Genomic DNA, 7,225 nt, shown 5'->3' with positions numbered 1-7,225 from the left:
ACAACAAACAAGAATCCGACAAGGACAGGAACAAAAACAGAGAGAGATATAGGGGACTAATCAGAGGGAAAAGGGGAACAGGTGGGAGAAGGGGTGACGAGGTAGTCAAGAGGAGACAAGGAACAGCTGGGGGAAAGCGGGGGAGAAAAGGTAACCTAACAACGACCAGCAGAGGGAGACAGGGTGAAGGGAAAGGACAGAGACAAGACACAACATGACAGTACATGACAGCGAGAGGGTTAGGTGGTGTGGAATTATTTAAGACACTCTTTGAAGAGGTAGGGTTTCAGATGTTATTGGAAGATGGGTAGGTACTCTGCTTTCCCAGCTTCAGGGGGAAGCTGGTTCCACCATCGGGGTGCCAGGACAGAGAAGAGCTTTGACTGGGCTGAGCGGCAGCTGCCCTCCTGAAGGGGGGGAGAGCCAAGAGACCAGAGGTGGCAGAACAGAGTACTCGGGTTGTAGGTTTTGAGGATAGTCTGAAGGTAGGGAGGGGCAGTTCCTCTTGCTGCTCTGTAGGTAAGTACCATGGTCATGTAGTGGATGCAAGCTTCTACTGGAATCCAGTGGAGTGTGTGGAGGAGTGGGGTGACATGGGAGAACTTGTGCTGGTTGAACACCAGGTGGGCTGCATCCTTTTGTATAAGTTTCAGGGGTTTGATGGCACAAGCGGGGAGCCCAGCCAACAGTGAGTTGCAGCATTTCAGATGGGAGATGAAAGTTCTCGTCGTGCTCTCTTTGATGTTTGCAGAAAATGTCAGGGAGGGGGACACCGTGGAATTGTCAAACGTGATGGAGAGGTCTTGGAGCGGGCAGACCTTCCCCAGGAGGAAGAGAGGCTCTGTTTTGTCGAGATGGAGCTTGAGGTGGTGAGCCGATATCCAGGCCGAGAGATCTGCCAGGCACGAGATGCATGTCGCCATCGGGGTGTCAGAAAGGGGGAGAGGAGAAAAGTAGTTGTGTGTCATCTGCATAGCAGTGAAAGGAGAGACAATATGAGGATATGACAGGGCCGAGTGACTTGGTGTATAGAGCATAGAGGAGAGGGCCTAGAACTGAGCCCTGGGGGACACCAATGGTTGGAGTACGTGGTGCAGATACAGATCCTCTCCACATCACCTGGTATGAGCGGCCTGCCAGGTAGGATGCATTCCATGAGTGTACAGAGCCTGAGACGCCCAGACCTGAGAGGGTGGAGAGGAGGATCTGATGGTTTACGAAGGCAGCGGATGGATCTCGGAGGATAAGGATAGAGGAGAGAGTCAGCTTTGTCAGTGTGGAGAACCTCTGTGACAAAGAGGAGAGTAGTCTCAGTTGAGTGACCCGTTTTGAAGCCTGACTGGGTAAAGAAGAGTGATAGCGAGAGAGTTGGTCAGAGACAGCACGCCAAGTGTTTTGGAAAAGAAAGAAAGAAGGGATACCTGTCTGAGGATTTGGCGTCATGTTCACTGAGTTGAAGAATCACCTGTCACTACCAATTATCTTCCTCCCTTCAAACCAGGCTGGCATTTGTAATCAGAAATGAAAACTGATACATTTTAATCTGGAGGCGAAAGAAAGGCACACCTGTTTAAGTAAGGTGCTGGCTAGCAGAGTAGAACACTTGAAAAAGAAAAGGAGTGCCTCACACTCTAGGAGCTCAGATGCAATAATTGAATAACCTCATATCCAACGTTTCGACAGATACCCTGATGAATACAGCTTGTCTGTCGAAACATTGGATTTGAGCTCCTGGAGTGCGCGGCTCTCCTTTTCTTAGCGTAGCGTTGCCATGTGGGCTTTTTTTTTACCGTCATTCTACAAATCCTGCTGGGTAACATGTGGTGGATGGGAAAATTCTGCCTCATCAACTCCCCTTTGGGAGCTGCTCTCCACTGTGACAACACAGTTGGAAAATCAACAACTGCAACAGCTGCATGTAAGCCATAGTGGTCCTTTCTATGTCACTACCTCACTATACGCCCCGAACAGCCTTTGGTATTGGGCCAAGCTTTCACTATGTAGTAGCCAACGGTTTTTTTTTTTGTATTAATTTAAGCCTACTCTCCATTATTCAGTTAACACCTCTTGATGCACCCATCCCGTTAGCGGGATCATTTTCGTCAACATCCGCTAAATTGCAGAGCGGCAAATTCAAATTAAATTACAAAAAATATTACATTTTCATGAAATCACAAGTGCAATATAGTAAAACACAGCTTAGCTTGTTGTTAATCCACCTGGCATGTCAGATTTCAAAAAAGCTTTTCGGCGAAAGCATACCAAGCGTTTATGTAAGGACATCTCTCTCAGTAGACAAAACATGACAAACAGCTGGCAGCCAAGCAGATTGGTCACGAAAGTCAGAAGAGCAATAAAATGAATCGCTTACCTTTGATGATCTTCAGATGTTTGCACTCACGAGACTCCCAGTTACACAATAAATTTTCCTTTTTTGCCATAAATATTATTTTTACATCCAAAATACCTCCATTTGGTTGGCGCGTTATGTTCAGAAATCCACAGGCACGAGCTTTCACAACATTGCAGACGAAAATTCCAAATAGTATCCGTAAAGATCGTAGAAACATGTCAAACGTCTTTTATAATCAATCCTCGGGTTGTTTTTACAATATATAATCGATAATATTTCAACCGGGACCGTAGCTTATTCAATAGGAGAAAGAGAGAAATGTCTGCTCCAAGCTGCTGGCACCCAGCCATACAATGACGCGATGTGATCTTTCTCGCTCATTTTTCAAAATAAAAGCCTGAAGCTATGTCTAAAGACTGTTCACACCATGGGGAAGCCTTAGGAAAAGTAATCTGGTTGATATCCCTTTAAATGGAGCGAAGGCAGGCAATGGAACAGAGAGCTTTCAGGAAAAACAGATTTAGTGCACTCAGTGTAAGTTAAATATCATGTGGCTTTCCATTGTACTGATTGTCACGTTCTGACCTCTATTTCCGTTGTTTTGTATTTATTTAGTATGGTCAGGGCGTGAGTTGGGTGGGCAGTCTATGTTTGTTTTTCTAGGCTTTGGGGCATTTCTATGTTTTCGGCCTAGTATGGTTCTCAATCAGAGGCAGGTGTCATTAGTTGTCTCTGATTGAGAATCATACTTAGGTAGCCTGGGTTGCACTGTTTGTTTGTGGGTGATTGTCTATGTTAGTGGCTTGTGTCAGCACAGGTCTCATTTTGTAGCTTCACGGTCGAATTTGGTTTATTGTTTTTGTTACTCTTTTGTATAGTGTTCAGTCTTTCTTTATTAAAGATTTTACCATGGACGCTTACCACGCCGCGTATTGGTCCTCAGATCCATCTCGCCTCTCCTCTTCAGATGAAGAGGAGGACGGCCGTGACACTGATGTGTGTGTGCGTGTGTGGAAAAAAACACGGTGACTCTACTTGTAGGAATGCCAATGCAATCCTCCTCTCTTTCATGTTGCCAAAACAGTCTGACTGTCATACAGTCTACACTTTTAGTTCTTGTTGTCCTAGACTAGGTTACCTGGCTCAAATGCTTGCTAGCCAAACTTCCTTGCATTGGCAATGATGAGCCAGTTTGTTAGCGTTAACCTATTACATCTACGTATTGAACATCCATCCTCTCATGCCAAGAGTACAATGTATGAGTTCATGGTTAGCATGCAAACCGAAAGAAAATTAGGAAACACAGAGACAAAATATATACTACAAAACAATAGGAACACCTTAATATTGAGTTGCAGAATAGCCTTAATTCGTCAGGACATGTACTACAAGGTGTCAAAAGCTTTCCACAGAGATGCTGGCCCATGTTGACTCCAATGATTCCTACACTTGTGTCAAGTTGGCTGGATGTCCTTTGGGTGGTGGACCATTCTTGATACACACAAAAAAACAGTTGAGCGTGAAAAACTCAGCAGTGTTACAGTCCTTGAGACACTCAAACCGGTGCATCTGGCACTTACTACCAGACCCCGTTCAAAGACACATTTTTTTGTCTTTCTCATTCACCCTCTGAATTGCACACGTACACAATCCATGTTTAAATTGTCTCAAGGCTTAAAAAACCTTCTTCAACCTGTCTCCCCCCCTTAATCTACATTGATTGAAGTGTATTTAACAGGTGACATCAATAAGGGATCATAGCTTTCATCTGGATTCACTTGGTCAGTCTATGTCATGGGAAGAGCAGGTGTTCTTAAGTTTTTGTATGCTCAGTGTATACTGTACCAGTTAGTTAGCGTGATTGGTTGCATGGAGTCAGGGCTGGCATCATGATCCCTTCGATGAAGTCATGCATGGACGGTGTGACTGAAAAAAATGGAAGGATGAAGGAAAAATGGGGGACAAAGAGAGAGGAAATATTCGGGGAGAAATTATAGAATCTAATCATAACATATGCCATTAAGCAGATGCTTTTATCGAAAGAAACTTACAGTCATACGTGGATCAATTTCACGAATGGGTGCTCCCAGGAATCAAACCTATTATGTCTCAAATCAAATTTTATTGGTACAAACACGTGATTAACAGATGTTATTGCAGGTGTAGTGAAATGCTTGTGCTTCTAGCTCCGACAGTGCAGTAATATCTTACAAGTAACATCCCAAAAATTATATTATGCTGGCATTACAAGCGTCTTGCTCTACCAACTGAGCTACTGTTTGCATCAACAGCTAAATTACAACACGAATGGAAACATTTCCCTGGAAATGACTAATTGAGGATTCACCCATCTCGGGCGGTTGATGTTAATCATCATGAGCCCAGTTGGACTGAGACTGAGATTGAAATCAGGGAAATCGCTGACAGATTTTCATTGTGTTTTTCTACGCTCAGATGGTTGCTTTTAATAACGTTTTATCAGCGCATGCTGATACACGCAAATCCACAACGCACAGTAAAAGACAGGCCCCCTGTCGCATACTGTATCTCCCTGCCTCTATTTTGAGGATGACCGACTCGTGAAATATCTGTGACCAACCAGGCATGGAAGGAAACAACCAGGGAATATGGCCTTAAAAGGAATGTGTCTTCAGAATCGTCATGGAAGTTCAGGAGAAAATGAGGATCAATTCTGTTGAATAAGATAAAAAAAATACTGCAAACACCTTCCCTGTAATCATGGGTCATTTAAGTTATTGGCTACAATGACTCCAATGATCATGTTTTTTTTATGTGAAGTGCGCCAAAATACTGTCTATTGTAGCTGTCTTTTAAATACATGTGAGAGGAGGACAGTTTATGTTATTCTTGGATATATCCCTGAGTGTTATGTAAATGTTTCTGTGCTAGTATTGAGTGAGTGTATATGAGCTCACTACTGGTGTCTAGTCAGTGTATTGCTGATGTTGTCCCGGTGTACTCTCTGTACTCCTTTATCAGGTCCTGTTCCCCCTCACTGTTTTTGTGTCCCTCTCCTCTCGTCTACTGGTTACCAGGGAACAGTATCAGATGAACGTCAGGTCTTATCTTGTCACACTCCTAATTTCCTGTTACCCCGCTCTCCCCCCTGTGGCAGCTGTTCCCCGTGGCGATGGAGACGGAGACGGGGGTGTGACAGCGCCCGCTAAGGCATCACTGTACTCACACAGAGTGGAGAGGGCTGTAGTGACTGGGTAAACAAATACTGAACATATGGAAGCCCCTATCGCCAATCGAGTCAACTCTCAACAAATACACATCACTGTTAAAAATAGGATTGGTTAGGGTTAAAGATGTTTTTGAAGTAAAAAAGCAAAGAGGATAGGCCATGGCATGTAAACAAATGCTTACATATCTGACGGATTCAAGCATGCACACTGCTGCACACTATTTTGACAAACAAAGGGCGTTTTGGCACTATGCTGCGTGTGGTGACTGCAAACTGTCCCTAGTAAGTGTAATACCCGGGGTGTAGTGGAGGAAGGAGTCAGACGCAGGAGACAGAGAGTTTCAGAGTAGCGCTACTTCTTTATTCATCAACCAGATGAAAACAGATGCCACTCAAAACAAATGCCCCAAAACACAGGGGAACTAAACAGTCCCGAAAATAACTCACGTACACGTGAGTATATGAGTACACATAAAACAAAGACAAAACAAAACTTCACCATAGTTTTTCTCCGTCTCTTTATCCGCTTCCGTGGCCTCTTAAAAACGGCAACCCTCGCCGCCAACCTCGGACTGGGAACCCTAGCCCCTGGTCCCGAATGGACGGGAGATTCCGGCAGCACCGGACGGACGGGAGACTCCGGCAGCTCCGGAGTGAAGGGCGATTCTGGCAGCGCCGGCGTGACGGCTCCTGGCTGACTGATGGCTCTGGCAGCTTCTGGCTGAATGACGGCTCTGGCAGCTCCTGGATGACTGGTGGCTCTGGCAGCTCCTGGCTGACTGGTGGCTCTGGCAGCTCCTGGCTGACTGGCGGATATGGCAGCTCCTGGCTGACTGGCGGATATGGCAGCCCCTGGCTGACTGGCGGCTCTGGCAGCTCCTTAAGGACTGGCGGCTCTGGCAGCTCCTTGCTGACTGGCAGCTCTGGAAGCTCCTGGCTGACTGGCGGCTCTGGCAGCTCAGGACAGACGGGCAGCTCTGGCAGCTCAGGACAGACGGGAGACTCTGGCAGCTCAGGACAGACGGGAGACTCTGGCAGCTCAGGACAGACGGGAGACTCTGGCAGCTCAGGACAGACGGGAGACTCTGGCAGCTCAGGACAGACGGGAGACTCTGGTAGCGCTGGGCAGGAAGAAGACTCTGGCAGCGCTGAGCAGGTGGGAGCACCTGTAGGGAGGAGACGGAGAGACAACCTAGTGCGGGGGGCTTCCACCGGAGGGCTGGTGCGTGGAGGTGGCACTGGATAGACCACTCTTGAGCACCGAGCCTGCCCAACCCTACCTGGCTGAATGCTCCCCGCAGCCTGGCCAGTGCGGCGAGATGGAATAGCCCGCACTGGGCTGTGCTGGCAAACCGGGGACACCATGCATAGGGCTGGTGCCATATATCCCGGCCCGAGGAGATGCACTGGGGCCCAGATGTGCTGAGCCGGCTTCATGGCACCTGGCTCGATGCCCAACCTAGCCCAGCCAATACGAGGCACTGCTATGTACCGCACCGGGCTATGCCTGCGCACCGGGGACACCGTGCGCCTCATGGCATAACACGGTGCCTGCCCGGTCCCTCTCTCTCTACGGTAAGCACGGGGAGTTGGCGCAGGTCTCCTACCTGACATCGCCACACTTCCCGTGCGCCGCTCCCCAATAAATTTTTGGGGCTGCCTCT

The 7,225-nt window shown here is 47.3% G+C and overlaps 1 pseudogene; it reads right to left on the bottom strand.

The window, feature by feature from the left end:
- Positions 1-254: 254 nt before the first annotated feature.
- LOC149978898 (uncharacterized) lies at positions 255-1,443 on the bottom strand (annotated as a pseudogene).
- Positions 1,444-7,225: the final 5,782 nt, after the last annotated feature.

This window comes from Oncorhynchus mykiss, chromosome 13 (genome assembly GCF_057628025.1).
Source record: "Oncorhynchus mykiss isolate SJ-2025 chromosome 13, ASM5762802v1, whole genome shotgun sequence".
NCBI lineage: Eukaryota > Metazoa > Chordata > Actinopteri > Salmoniformes > Salmonidae > Oncorhynchus > Oncorhynchus mykiss.
Note: the sequence above shows the minus strand (reverse complement) of the source record. Positions and strands in the feature narration are given on the sequence as shown.